The sequence below is a fragment of the Chrysemys picta genome, chromosome 10 (assembly GCF_011386835.1).
Source record: "Chrysemys picta bellii isolate R12L10 chromosome 10, ASM1138683v2, whole genome shotgun sequence".
Lineage (NCBI taxonomy): Eukaryota > Metazoa > Chordata > Testudines > Emydidae > Chrysemys > Chrysemys picta.
The window spans coordinates 2,952,864-2,972,909 of record NC_088800.1 but is presented as its reverse complement, the minus strand read 5'-3'; the positions used below and the strand labels follow the sequence as shown (position 1 = coordinate 2,972,909).

The 20,046-nt window shown below is 51.5% G+C and overlaps 1 pseudogene; it reads right to left on the bottom strand.

The window, feature by feature from the left end:
* Positions 1-19,430: 19,430 nt before the first annotated feature.
* Positions 19,431-19,531, bottom strand: LOC112059883 (U6 spliceosomal RNA; annotated as a pseudogene).
* Positions 19,532-20,046: the final 515 nt, after the last annotated feature.

The following is a 20,046-nucleotide window of genomic DNA, read 5'->3' as shown; positions in this document are numbered from 1 at the left end:
GCTGTAAATTTTCTCTTCTACTTTTTTCTCTGTTACGTTTCAATCCCCTGAATTCCCTTCTGCAGTGTTATGCCTGAAAACACGAAATAAAGTGAGCAAAACATGCGTTGCGAGGTGCTGGATCTTGGACCAATGGTAAGCCATGATTCCTGCCTCTGACAGGTTTCAGAGTAGCAGCCGTGTTAGTCTGTATCCTCAAAAAGAACAGGAGTACTTGTGGCACCTTAGAGACTAACAAATTTATTAGAGCATAAGCTTTCGTGGGCTACAGACCACTTCTTCGGATGCCTCTTTCTGGTGAGCTTTCCTCTGGTTAGTGGCTGCTGATGGGAGAAGTTAATTGTTTAAAACATCCAGCAAAAGGGACTGAGTGAAGAACTATCGATGCTGAGTGCAAATTGACGCATTATGGCACCTCTGCTTAGGAGTGGGGGCAGGAAGAGAGAAGCCAGTGGAGTGTTAACGGCTAGTGAGACCAAGAGAACTCTGCAAAGAAAATGGGGGGGTTTCAAAATATTTTTTCCTTATGGAATTTATACTGGCGGGGGGAGGAATTTCCCATGAATTTCTCACTCTCTGGAAGCCCCTGATACTCAAACATTAGAGATCGTACTTTGTCCTGCTTCTAGGAAATAACCTAAAACCCGCAGTAGCCAAGAGCTCACAGGTTGCTGGGAATTAGACCCCCCAACTGCTTTGTGTTCTATCCTAAAATCAAGACCCTCTTCCCTGGCCCCCTTCTCCCCCCGGTTTTTTCAATGTGTTCTAGATTTGGCAAAACAAGTTCTTCATTCAAGTTCTCCAAAGTACATGGCGAAGGCAGGAAATTGCCCTTAGCAGAGTCCCGCCATTGGGCATTAGCAATGCAGCGTTCAGGGTCACTGGCTGGGCTGGTGGTGAAGGTCCATTTCGATTTTGCTCAGAAGCAGCAGTAAGTAAGTCATTGACTGGATGAAACTTTTTACTAAGTGAGCTTTATTTTCTGCACTAGATCAGGCAATGCCTGTCCAGTATGCAGCAAACATTTAATCACAGCTCTAATGTCCCCAATGCATTACCCTTAGGGTGCTTAATCTTGTTGATTATGTATATTTCCCAATACACACACACAGTCTGGGTTGCCTTTACATCTCTGTCTGCTCTGCTCCTCCGCATTCATGCTGAGTGCGGCTAATGAAAGGAATGGCCACGCTGTTCACTCCTGTTTGTAATTTTTCTTTTATAAAGAGAACTGTAGTGAAAAGAAATACGACCCTACAGCCTCTAGCACGTACATTTCAACCCAGCTCCTACTACACTGCAATCTAACCAGCGCTGGGGTACATTGGTATGAGAACCCTCACTGGAGGTTGTTGGAAGAGTAAGCCAATGAGCATAAGTAGCTAGTGAATGCTAATATAGCTTTTGAATAAGACTTAAAACCAAGGTCATGTGTAGTTTTCAGAGGATGCCTGGTCATTTTCACTAGACCAGGGATGTTAGCCCTGGTGTCTTCCTGGCCAGATTCCACCCTGCCTACTTACAATTCCCCCAAAGTTTACATTGTATATTGAACACCTGACCTAAAAGGGTTTTGTATTTCTGGTGTGCGTGGCAAAAGAGCATTCTACCCCAGAAGTAGGTGCACTTCAGATACGGCCAGAGTGATTTTGATTCGAGCTTCAAATAGAACCACCAATCGAATCCCACTGCAAACTTTTCTAAGGGGGAAGGGTGGGCAAAGGAGATGTACATCTGCCTCTGTGGTGGGGACTCTGGATTAGAGTCAAAACTATCATGGCTCTGGCTTCCGATCCATTTTGGATCAAGCACAAGGGGCTGGAAGTCTGGCAGGGCCAACTGCTGTCCTGAGAGTATCTTGAACTCTCTTATAGGCTAAGCTAGGTCGAGCCAGTTCCAGGTACCAGGCAAAGCTGTCGTCGTAATAGCACGTATGTGTCCGTCAAAGAGCTACTAGGCACAGAGAGGTGCCTAGAAGCTGCTTCTGCAGCTGTTTCGATGTCTCCCCTACGTTTTGAAGAGCCTCATCTTTGTTTCATGAAAGTTACGCCTGGTGTTCAGGGATCCAGTGGTGCCCTCCTTAGAGCACAGCCTCGCTTGCAACACGCCCACGTCTCACATGCGCCATTCCCGTTAACTGACACACACAGCTCGAAGAGGAACAGAATCCTTGTGTCTCATCGCCCAGTGCAGGGCAATCTTTCATTAGGTTACTTGACTGTGTCCTTCTGTCATGGCTGAAGGGCGAATGGCTCCTCAGACCCCCTTTCACACCCTCTCAGGCCTGGCTTCCTGCACCTCCTTCTGGGTGCAACCGCTTGGCCCAACCACTCTTCGACTGGGCCTCTGGGCTGCAGCTGCCTGTGTCTCAGTGCGTTAGTGTGACAGGCCAGTGGCGTGTGGTACCTGTGAGCCCTTTGGCTCTGGGGACCTGTGTCCAGCGGCTGGTTAACATGACTCAGAAACACTGCTTTCCAAACAAAGCATTATCGAGTCCGTCCCCCACAGGTAGCGCTAAGGGTTAAACACCAACAGGCCTCTAGGCCTGGGTCTGTCTTACACCTTCCTCTCTGCAGGCCAGCTTTCGTAAGTGCCCCAGAGCCCCGTTAACCCCCAGCTCCGTCTGGGAGAAGCAGGCTGTCCTGCTCCTTAGCCCGCTCTCTGTCTGCATGTCCTCTCGCCAACCGGGCCCCCCCCTCTCCTTTTCTAGGCCATGCCGTCCTTTGGTGAGTTAGCGTTCCCTTTGCTCGCATCACAGCCTTGGGGCCTCTTCGTGGCCTGTTGTGTTTGCCTCTTTGTTGGGCTGGCTCAAGGGTTTGGGTTCCTTAACACCGTTCACACTACAGTAGGTGACCCACCATAACCATACGCAGAGGCGTGCCCCATCGTCAGCACAAATAATCCAGCAAGTTCCCAGTTCTTCACATCTTCATGGACCTGAGAAGGTAAGTGCGCTGTGCTCGGCCTAGATACAGGCTGTTGTTATTTAAAGCAGCACGGAGAAACCTTCCGATGGGTTTGAGAAATCGAATCCCAGGTGTCAAGACAGCCTGAAGCCAGGGTCTTCCCCAAGTCTGCGGGGTGAGCGAGAAGGTTTGGGCTGGTCGGAGCTACACAGCTGAAGACGAGCACTAGGCGGACGAGGCGAGAGCTGTGCGCGTGCTGGGACGTGTCAGAGACAGAGAGTGAGTAGAGGTCAGGGAGGAAAACCAACAACCACCAGCCCCTAAAAGAGAAATGGGGGGGAGCCTTTTCAAGAGCTCCCAGGTGACCTAGGAGCGAAACTCCCTTTGGTAAGCAATGAGGCTTGGGCTCCTAAGTCCCCTGGGCCCTTTTGAAAATCCCAATCAACCTCTTTTCCTTAAGAAAAGCTCTGAGTGTGGGGGGGTGGGGGGGGTGGGGAGGGCCGGGGGCAGAGGAGACAGCATCCCCCTGATGGTATTGCCTTTTGAAACCATTGGTTTCCCGGGAAGAACTGGTTTTTAGGTGATGCTCACTTACTATTTGCAGCAGTTTGTCGAGCATTGCCTTAGAGACACAGATACGATGCATCTTTAAGCCCTGAGCCAGCAGACAAGCATGCCTTGGCCATCTCACCTGGTGTTTCAGCTGTGTCCATGGAAACAACCCCTTTACTCCTGCGCTTTTTGCTCTTCCCCTTCCAATTGAAGGGAGTCTGTTCTTCGTGGCCCTCTGCATGCACTCGTTACCCACTTCCCTGCAAGAGCCGGGGCGGTTTTTTAATTCTGCTGAGTGACACCAGGACGGCATGTTCAGCAGAGTGAATCCAACCAAGGAGTCCTTTACAAGAATACCGCACAGCACAATGGAGCCAGCAGCTAATAAAACCTGACTCTGCCTTTGGCCTCATTGTAACACATGCTGTAGTAAACAGAGAGCATTAAAAAAAAAACCCTACGTTAATGCGAAGGGAGACAATTGCACACGGGATTAGCCATAAACTGCACAGAATGTCTCGTATCCAGGTAACATCAAGGGTAAACTCTGGCAGAGTCCAGCACAGTGTTGTGGAGAGCACATCTTCAGCCAGAGAGCGTCACTCCAAAGCCCACTGGAGTCAATGCATGGCAAGCCTCCCATTGACATCAGTGGGCTGAAGATCTGGGCCTAATTGCTGTGTTGCTCATAGGCCCAAATCAAACTTCATTGGGCTCCCCTCACATGCTGGAAGTTAAGTAGGTGCTTGCGAACCCCGCTGAACTGGGGAGTGTACGGCTCATCTGAATAGTGCCCACCGTCTATCCGCCCATGGCTTGCTGCAGTGAAACTGGGAGGACGGGGAGCATATTGCACGAGTGTTGGTGGTTTCCTGTGGCAGACAAAAATGCTCTTGATGTTTGCCATCGCATCTATTTGTAAATGCAAAAGCCCACGCTGGCATTGTAGAGCTGTGCTTCATTACCCATTTTCCTTCTGGTCCAGGCAAATGCAGGACTTTGGAAAACGTGGGCCCTAAGCCTTTCCCTAGCAACTTACCCAGCTTTCGGTGGGCTCTGTGTGATGGCTCGTACAAGGAAAAGCACCGTGCACACCCAGGAAGGCATGCCGCGATGCTCCGCACACCACAGATGCTGACGCTGGGGAAATGAGTGACCTCCGTTCCTATTAAAATCACGGCTGCAGCCTTCAGAAAAGATTGGCTTATGAAGATCATTACATTGAAAACAGCAGCTATGAGCGGATGTTAAATCAGGGAGCTGGACGCCTTCAGCCCTGGCTCTGCGTACTCCTAGCAAATTCCTAGGTAACATGGCACCATGGTATTCTAGCGTCTAAAGGTGTCTCCCGCTCCTGGATCTCCTGACCCCCCCAATACCCCGCATTCAGCGGCACTGCCGTTTGCCCACTGCTGCAGCCTTCCCCTTTGCAAGCGATGGCAGGCGAAGGAGCAGTGCAGGGGCTCTGCACCACTCCTGCTTTTATCTTGGCTGTGATATTACATTTTATGCTTTGACCTTTCAGGCTTTGATCTTTATCTTTCTTTGAAATTCTGTGTGTGTTTTTTTTAGCAACATATTGACTTTTTAAATTTCTTAGCCTACCAGAGCCCAAGTTGAAAGCAGTCAGTGCCTTCACGGTTTATTCAAAGGTAATAGGAGGGCATAAATAATCCAAGTGTGCTGCGGCAGGCTGTCCTTACAAGGTGAAGACAGCGGCTTAGAGGCCGGCTTTCATTGTGCTTGATGGACAGCCATCGTGTTCACTTACACCCATCCCCCCTCCTTCCTTCTACCCAAAGAGACGCTCGAGTCACCCTTCCTTTGAACGTTTATACCTTTTCATCTATTTTTAATAGCCACACTATCAGGGAGATATTAGCTGCATGAATTTAAATAGCATCTGTGAACGAGGAGCTCTCCCGGGTTGTGCAGCCAGTGCCCCGCGTTGCACTCGGATAACCAATATGAGTCACAGATTGATCATGGCTAGCTGGGAAAGTGCCACTAGCCAAATGGATTCCTTTGAGGGGAAATCGGCCTGAGGAGACGCGTTGCTGAGACACACTTTTTTGGTTCCACGTTATACTGTATTACAGGGTTAGGCAACCTATGGCACGCGTGCCGAGCTGATTTTCAGTGGCACTCACACTGCCTGGGTCCTGGCCACTGGTCCGGGGGGCTCTGCATTTTAATTTAATTTTAAATGAAGCTTCTTAAACATTTTTAAAACCTTATTTACTTTACATACAACAATAGTTTAGTTCTATATTATAGACTTATACAAAGAGACCTTCTAAAAACATTAAAATGTATGACTGGCACGCGGAACCTTGTATTAGAGTGAGTAAATGAAGACTCGGTACACCACTTCTGAAAGGTTGCTGACCCCTGCTGTATTATTTGCATTACAATAGCACCTACAGGCCACAGCTGAAAACAGGGCCCCAGCGTGCTAGGCGCTGTACATACTCATAGTGAGCCATAGTTCTTGCCCCAAAGAGGTAAGCAGACAAACCAGAAGGAGGAGAAACAGCAGCATAGAGGAGAAGTGACTTGCCCATTGGGGCAAAGACAGAGAGAGACCCCAGACCTGCCAAGCCCCACTGCAGTGTGTTATCCACAGACCACACCACTTGTCCACAGGCTACCGCCTTGGTAACGCATGGATGGATTTTCCATGTTCTTGCCTTTCCAAGTCAGCCCATTGGTGGCTCAGGGCTAGACAGTGTCGTTTAGCCATTGCCCCCGGCGATGGCCTGCTGGGAGGTTTTCTGTGCAATGCCTCCAGGAGCTGTACACTCACTACTGCCCCCCCCCACCCCACCACGTGGGGCTCAGCTTCCTGCCCCGTGCCTAGCCAGCTAGCCCTGCTGCGGGCTTGTGGATGAGGGGGCAACCATGGCCCCCATCGTGTCTTTGATGGGGGAGTCACAAAGCTTTTCAGGTGCCTAACTCTCACAGAGTGCAATGGACGTTAGGCACCTAAACCCCTTTGTGAATCCCATCATTGCAATTCTCCCTGGCCTGTCCATGGGCTGGGCAAAGAGGGGCAGCGCCTTGCAGTCTTCCCCCAGGCCACGCACTTGGGCCAGGCCCCGCAGAGCAGCTAGTGGGGGCAAGACACGGTCGCTCATCCCGGCACTTGTTGTGTTTAGTTACCAGTGGAACCAAATTCCCACTAGGCGCCAGGCCCAGCCCATTATAACAGGGCCTGCAGGGCCCACACAAGCTCAGGCCCCTCTGCTCTGCCTTCGCTTCACTCAGGCTGAGTGTACGTAGGGCCCCACCTTGCCTAGTTCCTCCTAAGGCCCCATTTCAGGAGAGCATGTGCTTAACTTCATGCTTATGCTTAACTCCCACTGAAGTCAATGAGACTAAGCCCTGAGGGTTACAATGAAGCGCACGCCTACGTACCTTGCTGAGTCAGGGCCTAACACCTAACCTGTATTCTGGCTACTGCCTCCAATGGGCGCTTGGTCAGAGACTGGAAGGTGAGAGTAAAAGTGAGCGGGGCCATCAGCATCTGGCCCAGAGGGGAAGGGGCCCTTGATCCAAACCCGGCCTCACCCCTCCAAACTTGGAGCAGGTTCAGCCCGAAATCTCATGGCTCTGGTTCCGAGCAGGAATCGGGATGGCTTAGCGACAGCTCACATGTCTGAAGGCACAAGGACTCTGGCATCCCCCACAGCAGGGCTTGCAGTGAGCGGCCGAGCCAGATGGTAGCTTTTGTAGGCCTGGCACCTTGGCACTAACGCCTTCTGTATGTTCCTTGGGCATGCTGGGGGCAGTTGCCCCTGCGCTTATGCAGGGTTTTATCCAGCGTGCGAGCAGTGAGTGCCCCTAAGAGTCTGCAGCTGCCCTAGGAACAGGTAAATCTGTAGAACTTTGGTTCTGCAGCCTGGGTTCAAAGTGCCTTAGTGCTCAGAAGTGAGCAAAACAGAGGGGCCCAGTCTTAGTCCTAAATACCCCACAGAAACCCTGCTAAAATGCCAGCAAACCTACACATTTGCACTCTCCCCCTGCCCCGCTGAGGACGTACACCACCTGTCTTTTTTCTAAGCCAGAATAGGGGCATGTAACAGCACTGGAAGAAGTTGTAAGGGCCCCATGCAATGATCAGGGCCCAGTTGTGTCAGGTGCTGTACATAGAAATAACCAACAGGATGGACTTGGCCCCAGAGCGCTCACAAGCTAGGTGTCACACAAGACACAACAGACGACAAACAGCACGTGTGCATGGCGGCAGGGCGGGGAGGGAGGCTAAGGGCACAAAATACAGCATTAAGCCGACGCCCCCAGCTCATCACATATCTAACCTGTAATAAACACACCCCTCACCGCTGCTCCTTGATGTCCCCTGTGCTACTGTTGTGCTTTTCCTTCCTGGGGCGCCTGCCACAGACCCGGGATTTAAACATACCCTCAGCCGTAGGAAAATGTGTTCTGGTTTGCTCAGAAATCGTTTCTTAGCACAAACCCATCGGCCACTTAAATGTGCAGAGTTCTACAGTCACTTAAATGCACCAGCCACTTAACCACACAGTGTATTGCCCACTATTAGATTGCGGTAACGAGCCGTCATCAATAAAATCAGCCGTGTCGCCAGCGCTCTGGCACTGGAGGTAGGCTAGGCAGCGGAATAATATATTTCTCTACAAGTGAGGGGTAAGGCCATAAGTCCAAGTGAGCATTAATGGATTACACCCCTGCAAGCCAGTGCCTGGTCTATTTATACAGCAAAAATTGGGATAATAAAACAGCTCTTAGTGTCAAAATGTAATTAAACCACTTCCATATGCCTTGAGCTCAGCACAGTTGCTGTGTGCGGCCATAAAGCATTTTAAAACTGCTGGGCCATTGGCTTGGGTGCTGTGGCTCAGACAGCGTCTGTGGGGCTGGGAGGGTGACGCGCTCAGCTCACAGATTAACTGTGCCTGGTATAAACACACGGCCAAATTCCTCGCCGACGTACACGCCCGCTTGTACCCTCACTGCCGCGGTGCAGGGCAGCACAGACTGGCCCAGTGCGGTGCACTAGCCCTGCAGTTATACGTAATGGGCATCGACCGAGCCCGGGCACTGGCGGCTTTACGCTGCCTTTGCTCCCTCCTGAGCGTTGGCTGCGCTGGGGGGCTGGAAGGGACCCGCCTAACTTAGCCCTCTCAGTTCCAGCAGCTGCGCAGTGCTGCATGCTATGGCCCCACCAATGACAGGTCCTTGCCCAGGCCCATTGAGAGACATTTGGGGCCCCGGCCCATCACGTTCGCTGGTGCCCTCCCCCGCTCCCAGGTCACTGTAACTGCACAGAAATAACAGCCTTTGAGGGCAGCCCTGAGTTTGGGGCCACACTACAAGCCCCCCGCCCGACCCTGATCAGCCCCACGGCCATAACCCTTCCCTTCACACACCCACTGCAGCACGAGCGCCTCCGCAGCGGTGCCTGCACCAGCGGGAACCTCGCCGGCCCCCCTCAGGGCTTTTAGGGGCCCTGTAAACCGCTCTGCTCCTGTGACAGGGTGTGAGGGGCCTGGGGCTGGGCACAGGGTGAGGGCCACACCCCACGGCCTCACACGGCTAAGGAACTGCTCTTGTTGCGCAGCGGGGTGAGTGGGTCACTCCCCTTTGTACTCGTCACATGCGGCTTGTGCTATTTGGGGGGTGCCATAAAGCCGCAGCACCTGCAGGCCAGGGAGCACACGCGCGGCTCAGGGCTTGTTACACAAGGGCAGGGTCCAGCGGGGTGGGGGCGGGGGGGGGGGGGGTGCAGAGAAACGGTGGCTCCAGCAGCCATGTTGAGTCAGTGGGGCAGCAGCTGCAGTGGGATGGCTCCACAGGGCTAGAGTGTGTGTACTGGGGGGGAATTTCTGGGGGTGCCCCTGTCTGGAGGCTGGGGGTTGGCAAGATTGGGTCTGAGCTCTGTTACAGACGTTGGTTGCAGGCATCCTAAGCAAAGGTGTGACCATGGTTAATTTACCTTCCAGGACTTTCGAGGAGCTGGGGAAGACGTCAGTTATTGTGTCTGAGGGGAAAGTGAGCGAGCGCGAGGCACTCTCAGCTGCGCATGGGCGTGGCCTCACCAAAGCCACGTGTGGTTCACGGGCTTGCTTCTGCTAGAGAGGCAAGGACTTCAGGCCGGTTAGCCTGCACTGCAGCCTACGTTAGCTGCACCCTGCTCAGCTCTGGGTGCAGAGCGTCGGGGTAATAAACCTAGCAATTAGCGACTAGCGTGTAAGTACAAGACGTGTATGTTAATTAATATTTTTAGCATGGCGCTCAGGGGTGCGTGCAATGAACCTACGCCACACGCCGCCGTGAACGTGCAGTGTTGGGTTTGGCTGCACGCACAGCAATACAGCACTGCATGTACAGCCATACTGCACTGCACTGTGCCACTGTCGCGCCGTAATGGAGCCGCTTCTTACATCAGTGGAGGGGGGTTTCCACCTCGCCGAGAGGAATTCTGCCAGTGATGTAACTGCATTTAAAGCGGGGGTTAGGTCAACTTAACTATGGCGCTCGGGGCACAACATTTTCCCCAGCACCGAGCGATGGAGCTAGGCTGAGTACAGTTTGATGTGTAGCCCAGGCCTCAGAGTACGACCCTTTCAATAGACTCGTGTTTAGTACTTGCATTGGATAAATGCACTATTAATTAACCTCTCAGCAGATGCTGTCAAATTGACATGCATGAAATCCAATTATCAGCCAAGGTAGTTCTTTATTAGCATGCTGCCTTGCTTAGGCTCTTAAATGTGTCTTACAGTAGCATTAGGGTTGGTCTCAGCAGTACAGCAGCAGAGACATAGGACATTACTATCAAGTCAACAGGGAAAATCCTCTGGGGATATGGCTTCACTACCCGCCGGATCAGCGGGCAGCGATCGATCCAGCGGGGATCAATTTAGCGCGTCTAGCCTAGACTTGATAAATCGACCCCCGAGCGCTCTCCCATTGACTCCTGTACTCCCGCGCCACGAGAGGGCAGGTGGAGTTGACGGGGGAGCGGCAGCAGTCAACTCACTGCGGTAAAGACACCAGGGTGAGTAGGTCTAAGTACGTTGACTTCAGCTACGTTATTCACATAACTGAAGTTGCGTAACATGGATCGATCCCCGTCTCCCCCCCCCCCAAAGTATAGACAAGGGCTGGAAGTGTTACCATCTTTGCTCTTCTCCTTCAAACATTAATTCACCATCCGTACCACTGGTGGGTCTGACACCCACCACCACCACCTTCTCACGCCTCTTAAGAGCCTTCAGCATCTCTTCCATGGCAGATCTGCCTTCGCTATGGCTCATCAGGGCTCAGAGATGGCTCTAGTCCCCAGAACCCATCTAAGTCAGACCCGCTCCATTTTCAATACGCGTGACTGCATTACGTTTAACACGAGAGAGGATGTGCATGAGGAGCAGTGGACAGCTGGGGCTCTAGTCTGGAGTAATTAAGTTAGACTATTTCCCTGAAAACCACATGCTAATGAGCTAGAGTTGTGTTTCTCCTATTCGTGCTTCCCATGATAGATGCAGGTAGCTAATGCACTACTTGGGTAATGAGCTAGGTTTAAAAAGACAGAGTGGTTATACATGTGCGAGAAGCATGACATTCTTATGCCAGAGACTTTGCAAGTCAACATAGGCCAAACCCCATGGCTTAAACACTGTGGGGCCATTGTGCAGAGTGACTCAGGCTTGGTGACTGTGGCAGCGTTGTGTATTCCTTCAACGCTCAACTACTTCATTCTCAAAACTCAGTCAGGTACACGGAGACTTGTGGACTCCATTTACAGCAGCACAGACTAGTTTTCACTCAGCCTTGATGGAGAGAGTGTTATGTTCCTGTCACCTTTGCTGGGAAATTAACCCATTAGGGAAATGAACCAGCACTGTCAGCCAACCCTGAAAACCTCTCTCCTGCTGGTGTTATTCCACTGGCGAGAGCTGAGTGGCACGATAGGGGCCAAAAGGATTTTTCAGAAAAGGCTAAAGCCTTTTTATCAGGAGCACCGCCAGCTTTTTTGCCACCCTAGGCAGCGGAAGGTCCCACCCCCAAAATACCGCCCCCCGACAGAGGGGGTGGAAGGTCCCACCCCTGAAATACCGCCAATGACTGGGGTGGCCGAAGAGCTGGCCACGAGGGTCGCTGCCTCCCCAAATATTAGCGCCCTAGCCGACTGCCTAGGTCGCCTAATGGGTTGCGCTGGCCCTACTTTTTATTCAAGTGATCTCGGTGTACAATTTGTAACACTCTTACCACCAAGAGCCAGCCAGGACTGTGTGTAAAGTAGGCTTTGTGGGTGTAGACACAATGCTAGCTTCCCCACACAATTTAGTTAACATACTTTGTTATTGAGTTGCAGCTCTGAGCAGCAGCGTTCCCAGATGCTGACTCTACCCTTGGGGAAGGAAACAGTTGGGAAAGAGGGGGAGGAGAGGCCCCATATTTTTCCTTGGTTTAGGGTTAGTTGGGAAAAAATAATGGACATTGGTTGATCAGTTTCAGTAATGATTACACAGTCGTGTGCACAGCTATCTACTAGGAACTGTGCCAGCATCAGAACAAGGAAACCCAGGTACTCTTTGTCGCATATTCCTAAAAGTGTTTCCTAAGCTCATGGTGGCAGCGTCAAAGCACCCTGATCCCGCACTCCCACACTATTCTAAATTAGTATAGAAAATGACTAAAGGCAACGCCATCAAACAGAAACGCTGAGAGGGATTTTCTGTGCATTGGCCACTAGGCTTAAATTTGTTCGAGAAACGATGACAAGGCACAAGGACACATGCCGGATATTGATGGCAGCTTACTGGTGCCCAACACACGTGAGGAATGGTGCGCGGTAAGTTTAGTCTAATGGAAACAGTGCGGCTAACTGGCCACAAGAGGCAGAATGCCCGGAGGTTATCTGTTGCCTAAATGACAATCAGGCCCTCAACGTCCAGAAACCACGTCTAACCCATTAACTGGTGTCATTTGAACTTCTGCACCCTGTTCTTACCCTCTTTCCTTCCTCTTCACTGTCTTCCAACCTGTGCACACTGCCAGGGTAGAATAGCAGGGGTGTGTCTTCTAACAGCCAGATTAGGAGATCATTGTCTGTTTGCGTGACTAGTGACTACTTGTCAAAATGGGGCCAGATGATTTGAAATCAAAAATAATGAGGTTTCAAAGTAAAAATTCAAGCTATTAAATGCCTGTCCTTTCTAGGCAAAAGCCCCTGAATTTTAGAATGCAGAGGGAGATTTTTCAAAAACACAAATGAGTGTTAGACACCTCATGCCCACTGAATGTCAGGGTGAGACCTTCCCCCCATAAATCATAAGAACAAGACAAAAGTAATGTAGGTTTCATGATCCTTGCTGTCATTATTAACCAAACTGCTGTTAATTTTGTGCACTCACCCTTCCTGCAACATGGGTTATAGGCCACTTTCTCAGCTGGGTCTCTGCTCATCTTCCACTCAGGAATGGGGCTATATGCTACCCAGCTTTTATGCTGACATCTGCCAGGGGGGGTTACAAATTCTAACACTTGTGCATGCAGAAGTGATGGAAGTGTCCAAGGGGACAGCCACTGCACCTGCAAAACGTGGGTGCATGTAGGATATGTATAGTTTTGTGTGGGCTGGAAAGTTACACCTTCAGTCATAGGAACAATACAAAAAAATGGACTTTTGCACAACAAGAAATGCAAACGAAATCCAGCTTTGGTGAACTCCAGTCAGCGAAGCCCTATGCAAACAAACACCCGCTCACCTTCAGCTACATGAAAACACAATCCAAGTTCCCGTAAACCAAACACACTGTGAATTGCAAACTTAGTCAAAGCAAACACCGTCAGAACAGGCTCTTACACAGTCAACAAAGTGAGCACACTCCACGCATCGCCAAGGATGAAAACTTGGGCAATCCTGCGCTGAACGCTCTGAAACAGATTAAACAACGCAGCCGTGAAACGGCTACTAGTGGGAAAAGGATTGGAGGAAAGCAGAAGATACCCAAGTAAAACATACTGTTAGAAGCCTGCCTGAGCCTGAGGCGATGTCTACACTTAAAATGCTACAGCTGCAGCACTTCAGAGTAGATGCTTGCTTCAGCGAAAAATTCACCCCCCAGCCCCCAAGAGATGTAGTTAAGCTAAACTAATCCCCGGTTTAGCCAGTACTAGGTGAACAGAAGAATTTTTCTGTCAACCTAGCTACCGTCTCTTGGGGCGGTAGAGGACCTACGCTGATCGGAGAACCCCTCCCCTTGGCATACGTAGCGTCTACACTGAAGCACTACCGTGGTCCAGTTGTGCCATTGTAGTGTTTTAAGTGTAGACGTTGCCTGAGTGAGCACTGAACCAGTGTGATGTTAGAGGGAACTGTACTGGGTAGAGACTGGCCAAGGGGCAATTTGTAGGACAGATGTAAACCACACGTCCTGACTGCTTGGGCTCACTAAAATGCTAGATTACATGTCACAAGAGGGCCTTGGCTACGCTTGGTGTCTTCCAATTCCAACATGGGGACTGAAATTCACCTGCGATGCCTTTAAGCTGTTGTATTCCACATCAGAGGGGGCTGCTGTCTAGTGGTGGGTGAAATGTCTGAGCGCCTGCTAGAAAGAAGTAACAATGAGCTTCATGGTCTCCGCGCCTCTGGCTTTTCAGCTCCCCATTTACTCCAGAGGGTGAGCAGCATTTTGATAATTTTATCATTCTCCTTCGCTGCGCCCAGTGTTGAGGAGGAGTGAGATTTCAAACACACCTAATGGGACTTTCAAGGGGACAGGAGATCTTAGGGTACATCTCCACAGGAACTAGACACCCACGGCTGGCCCATGCCAACTGACTCGGGCTGTTTCACTGCTGTGTAGACTTCCGGGTGGAGCCCAGGCTCTAGGACCCTGTGAGGTGGGAGCTGGAGCCTGGACGTCTACACAGCAATGAAAGAGCCCCGCAGCCCAAGCACCAGGCCACAAGCCCAAGTCAGCTGGCACAGCTCAGCGGTGGGCATCAAGTTACTGTGTAGACGCAGCCTTCGGCACTTTTGAAATGTGTACCTGTAAACTCAGGCATGTGACCAGCTAGGATGGCACCTCTCAGCAGAACACACCGGCGAGGGGGCAAGTAGAGCTGGAAGAGAGCCAAGCCCATTGAATGAATAAACTATGTGCATTGGGATTTCAAGGGCTTGACCGGGTAGGAGTGGGGCAAGATGGCATTTATCGAGGCCAGAGAACAGGATGGTGCAGTAACTGAGATGCGAGATGATGAAAACTTGGATGAGTTTTAGTTGTGTGGATGGTCAGGAAAGACCATATCATGGCAAGGTTATGCACAAAGAATCAGCAAGATTTAGACATAGCATGGATGTGAGGTCCTAGAGAGAGGTCTGAGGTGATGCCCAGGTTGTGCCTGGGGGACAAGCAGGATGATGGTGTTGCCCACGGTAATCGAGAAAGGAGGTAGCAGCAGGGGGCTGGAGAGTTTAACCACGTTGAACTTTAGCTGGTGGTGTTGGAGCGACGGGGCCGAGGTTTTAGTTTGGTCAGAATGAGGTGGGTCTGGAGTACAGATAGAGCTGTGAGTGGTCAGCACAGCGGTTAAGAAGAAGAGCAAGGGAAGGGATGACAGTGGGCACGAGGCAGACCAGGAGATGGAATGGGATGGGGTCATTGAGGCAGGTGGCGGGGACAGAGCAGATGAGCAACTTCTGCATGTGTGACAAGAGACAAGGTGAGCGTTGTAGAAGGGGAAGGAAAGGGAGGCGAGCCGCAGGGGAGGGGGACGTATTTATAGGGATAGTTTTGCCAATAATTCAATGTTAGCAGCAGTATAGCCAGCTGGGGTGTGGAATCCAAGACTCCTGCCCAGTTCCCCACTCATGAGACAACCCGGCCTTTTTCATTACAGTACCTACCTCGGCTTTACAAAGAGAATTGGGATTTTCCATGGACCAAACCATCCACTCTATGGACCAGCCCATCGAGCCCAATATTCTGCTCTAGACTATGGCCAAGAGCTGCTGCTGCAGAAGGAAGTGAAAAGTGCCCAACGATGCACCGACCCTCCTCCCACCCACCCCTCCCCGTCCCACTTTTTGGCACGCCTCTGTGCCTTACATAACTGATAAAGAGCTTACTGTGGGCTTGATGCTCCATATGGTCTTTTTCTTGCGCATATAATCACAGGGCTAGTGGAGCCTCAGGGTTTGATTAGTTAAGTCAGCAAAACAATCAACAGCTTCTGGGTGTTCTCCTAAACTGCTCCTCTCACTAGAGCTATTTTTAGCTGTGTTTAGGTTGGCAAGTGTTCGACCATTTTCAGTTTCAGTTGTGTGCGAGCAGGAGCGAGTCGTGTTATCAGCTCGCCCATCACAAACCCAGGGTGTGGAGGGTTTTGCATTTTGACTTTTATGTGCAACAATAAAAACTTGCATCGTAGCAGAATGTTGGCTGGTCAGAATTAGACACTTGAATGCCGAAGGGTTGTTTCATCTCCGCTCAAGAGCAATAATGACTCTGTTTTTTACAAGACGAATTGGTGACCAGCCAACTTCCTCTGGGGCAATTCCTGTGTCGTGTTGAGCCCGCTGGAATTTACCTTTTAAAAAAAATAAAGGCGGGGGGAGGGGAGTAATATTCAAACGGCCCCATTCATTACAACATGCTTGTTAGTGCAGAGAGAGAGCCAAATTGTTCATCAAAAAAAAGCACTCACTTTTTTTTCTAAGCCAACCACAGCCTAAAAGAAATATTAGTTGCATACAAGCACATCCTCTTCTAAAAGCCCAGAAGAGTGATGGACGCTCTCAAAGAACAGGGCTCGAGATCTAGCTTAAAACAAAAATTAATACGATCTCAGCCTCTGCCCCCAAAATGAAAACCCCCGCTGCGTGTGTGTAGTGACTGTGCTCATCTCTCTCACGTCCTCTCTCCAGCGCTGCTGCGTGGCCCACCAATTCAGAGTCAGCCACAGCGGCCCGGGAACCTGGCGAAAGCACAGGGCAGGGACTCGAAATGGCTGGGTTTTGAGGGAAATTGCTATTGAAAGGCTCGATGGCCAGCGAGGGTCTCGCTTTAACCAGTGCGGAATGGGGGAACCCCTGCCACGTTAGGGGCATTAGCAGCGTGCGCAGAGAAGTTAGGGGTAGCAGGGGGGAGCCCCATGGCACGGGTAGCACTGGTTTAACAGCTCATCCATCCGCCAGTGGGGTGCTGGCTCATGCGCTTGTAAGGGGGTTGGGCACAGTGTACTAAGGACTAGAGTCATAGCAGGACTTTGGTGTCTAATGACCACGTCAGGTGCCGGAATCCCAGAGGCAGGCCCCAATGGGATTCACAAAGGTCTGCTCAGCTACCACTGAACCCTGACTGCGCCTAAACTCTCTCAGCGCCTACGTGCTTGCAGTGAAATTCCCAAGGCCCATACGTTTCTTCCTGTGCCCGCATGCAGTGCTGCCCCGCGCCGGGCAGCCAGACGCCCAAGGCCTGGAGTGATTCGCGAACTAGGGGAAGAGATTTCAGAGTAGCAGCCGTGTTAGTCTGTATCCGCAAAAAGAACAGGAGTACTTGTGGCACCTTAGAGACTAACAAATTTATTAGAGCATAAGCTTTCGTGGGCTACAGCCCACTTCTTCGGATGCATATAGAGATGAACATATATTGAGGAGATATATACACACACACACACACACATACAGAGCATGAACAGGTGGGAGTTGTCTTACAGGGGAAGAGAGAGGTGCTCCTCCGCCAAACTCGCCGACAGGGCCCACGCTCAGACCTCGCCTGCCAGCTTGGGCCCCAGCCAGGGGAGCGGACAGGGGAGGGGGACCTCCCTCAGGTGAGGGCCCAAGCCCCTGGGCTGTGGCAAATGCTACAGTGGCTGCCTCGGCCTGGCCAGTTGAAGCCGCTCTGCTGCGGATAGTAAATAAATAAAAGTCAAGGGAGCAGGGGGACTGTCTCCTGGGTCTCCCCCACCCAGCTGAGTGCGCAGATGACCAGGCTGCAGCTTGTGCGGGCTCTCTGGCACCATGGCGCTCTCTGTATTTCTCCAGGGTGGAACAGCTTCAACAGGGGCGACTGAGGCAGCCCCTGCAGAATATCCCATAGCCCACTGGTTGCAGCACCGTTCCACTCCCTTCTCTCCCGGAGGGGGAGGGATTTGAACCAGGGCTCTCCCCATCCCAGGCGAGTGCCCGAACCACTGGGCTACAAGTTAGGATGGAGCTCCATAGCCTTCCTCCCCTTCCTGAGTTCTTGCTCAAACAGCCTAGGTGCCGAATGCCAAGCGAGGGGTTGCATCCGAGAATCCTAACCAGAGGGAGGCGCCTGTCTCAGTGAGGGGCCGGGGTCAGCACACACCCCTCGGCTTGGCACCTCCCGTTGGCTAGCCTAGGTGGCCCCTTGCCTGGTATGCTGGCTGTGCAGAGCTCCCAGCATTTCAAGTGGCTACGGCAGGATGCAATTGATCACCACCAGTCCCTATGGAGCCATCCCCGCTGCACCCAGCAGCTCCGCCGCCGTGTGTGCACTACGCTCCGCCCTGGCCTTCCAGCGGGCTCCCCTGCAGGCACTGAGCATGCTCAGGAACGCTGAAGTCGCTGCTGTCCTTAACTCTGCCCGTGCCACGCCAGGTTGATTTGTGAATCTAGTCCCTTCCACCTCCAGCAGCTCTGCCAAATTCCTTCTTTGCTGATGGGTTTTTCCAACAACGCACAAAGCATCACTAGCGGCGGGACTCGTGTGGCAAGGGAAATGAAACTGCCCAGAAATAGCACTGGTATGAAATTAATAAATACTGAAGAGATAAGCCTGACAGCTTCATTACTTGACTTTGGCTGTCCACCCATTATTAAAAGGTGGGATTTCACTCGCAGGGAGGCATAGTGCTCGATGCTCGTTGGTAAGGAAGCTGTGTGCCCTCGGAGTGCTTGTCCTGGGAAGAACAGAGATCACAGACCCATCCCAGGAGAAGGAGGCCAATCACTTAGGACTCCTTAGAGGAGGCACAGCTCCCTCTCTCTGCGTCAGTGCGGGGATGATTTCCGAAGGCAGCCGCATATGTGGCAAAACCAGGACCCACATTAGGAAAACTGCAAACTAGCAAATCTTGGAAAATGCAAAGAAATCAAGGCAGGCATATTAATGGTAGACCCCAAATTCTAACAGCCAATAGAAGGCAGTGAATGGGGGCCCAGCCCTGCAAAGAGGGGGTTACTTACCTGTAACGTGGGCAGGAGGCACAGAGCTTGAATCCTGGTGTCTTCTGCATAATCCAGATACTAGGTGTGGGTAATTGGGTTGGGAGGTGGGGGCAGAAAACAGATTCCCCCAAAGTCCAAATCCTACAAAAACTCCTACTAAAAATGAAAACTACATAAGAAACAGTCGAATAAAACCAAACTCTATACAATTTCTAAAACTTTTTTCTTTTAAGTGTGTCAGAGACAAAAGGACACTAGTCACTCCGACTCGGACCATGCGGCGGAGAGAAGGAACCGGAGAAGCAGTCCGTCTTCCCTGCCGTTTAGCTCCTCGGACAAAACCCTGACGTGAGGCAAGGGCATGTGCACGGACCAACAGTCACAGCTCCTTTCAAATCCTCCAGCTCGGGCCACATAGTGCGCATGTGTAACCCCTCAGTGGAGTACAACAGAGACCGGAGACCCTTTCCTTACATTAGCAGGCCTTCGTCACATTACCACTCCGATTTCCCTCTGTGGCACCAGCGGTAGCCATCCTGAAAGCCCTAATATAGGCAAGGCTTCCGCAGCCATTTTTAATGCCATAGTGAATAAATATATGTAGCTATACCTATCTCATAGAGCTGGAAGGGGCCCCGAAAGGTCCAGCCCCCTGCCTTCACTAGCAGGACCAAGTACTGATTTTGCCCCAGATCCCTAGGTGGCCCCCTCAAGGATTGAACTCCCAACCCTGGGTTTAGCAGGCCAATGCTCAAACCACTGAGCCATCCCTCCCCCCCTAAAATACGGAACGCTTCACAAATTTGCGTGTTATCCTTGCGCAGGGGCCATGCTAATCTTCTCTGTATCATTCCAATTGACTTGCTCTGAACAGGTTTATTGGACGCCGTGTTGAAAGTAGCTGCAGGAGCCTTGTCTCTGCTAGGGCATTCATCATTGCGCGTGCTGACGCAACAGCGGGGACATTTAAAAAAAATCTCCCGAGTGTCGATAAGCCCTGAGGAGTCACGGAGCTTAGTGCCCTAAACAAGAAAATGCGCCATCAACTCAGTGGACTTGGGCGGCCCATCATGAGCATCTAGGACTCTTAGCGAGCTGTCAGTGGGGGCTGCCCCCAGGAGAGACCCTGCCTCGCTACCCACCTTTCTTTCTAAACTTGCTCCAGAATGCTACTCGAGGCTGCTGGTGATCCACTTCAGTTGAATGTTCTAGCCGCAGACCCACCATCCCACAGCTGGTTCGGCAACCGTCCTGCCCGTTATGCAGCTAGTTTTGATTGGTCCCTCGCCACCTGTAGGGCGGGTCCGAGAATGGTAGACACAGGCCATTAAGGCTACAGCGTCATTAATTCAACCATGTCTCCACGCAGAGTTTTTCACTGGCGAACATCTCACC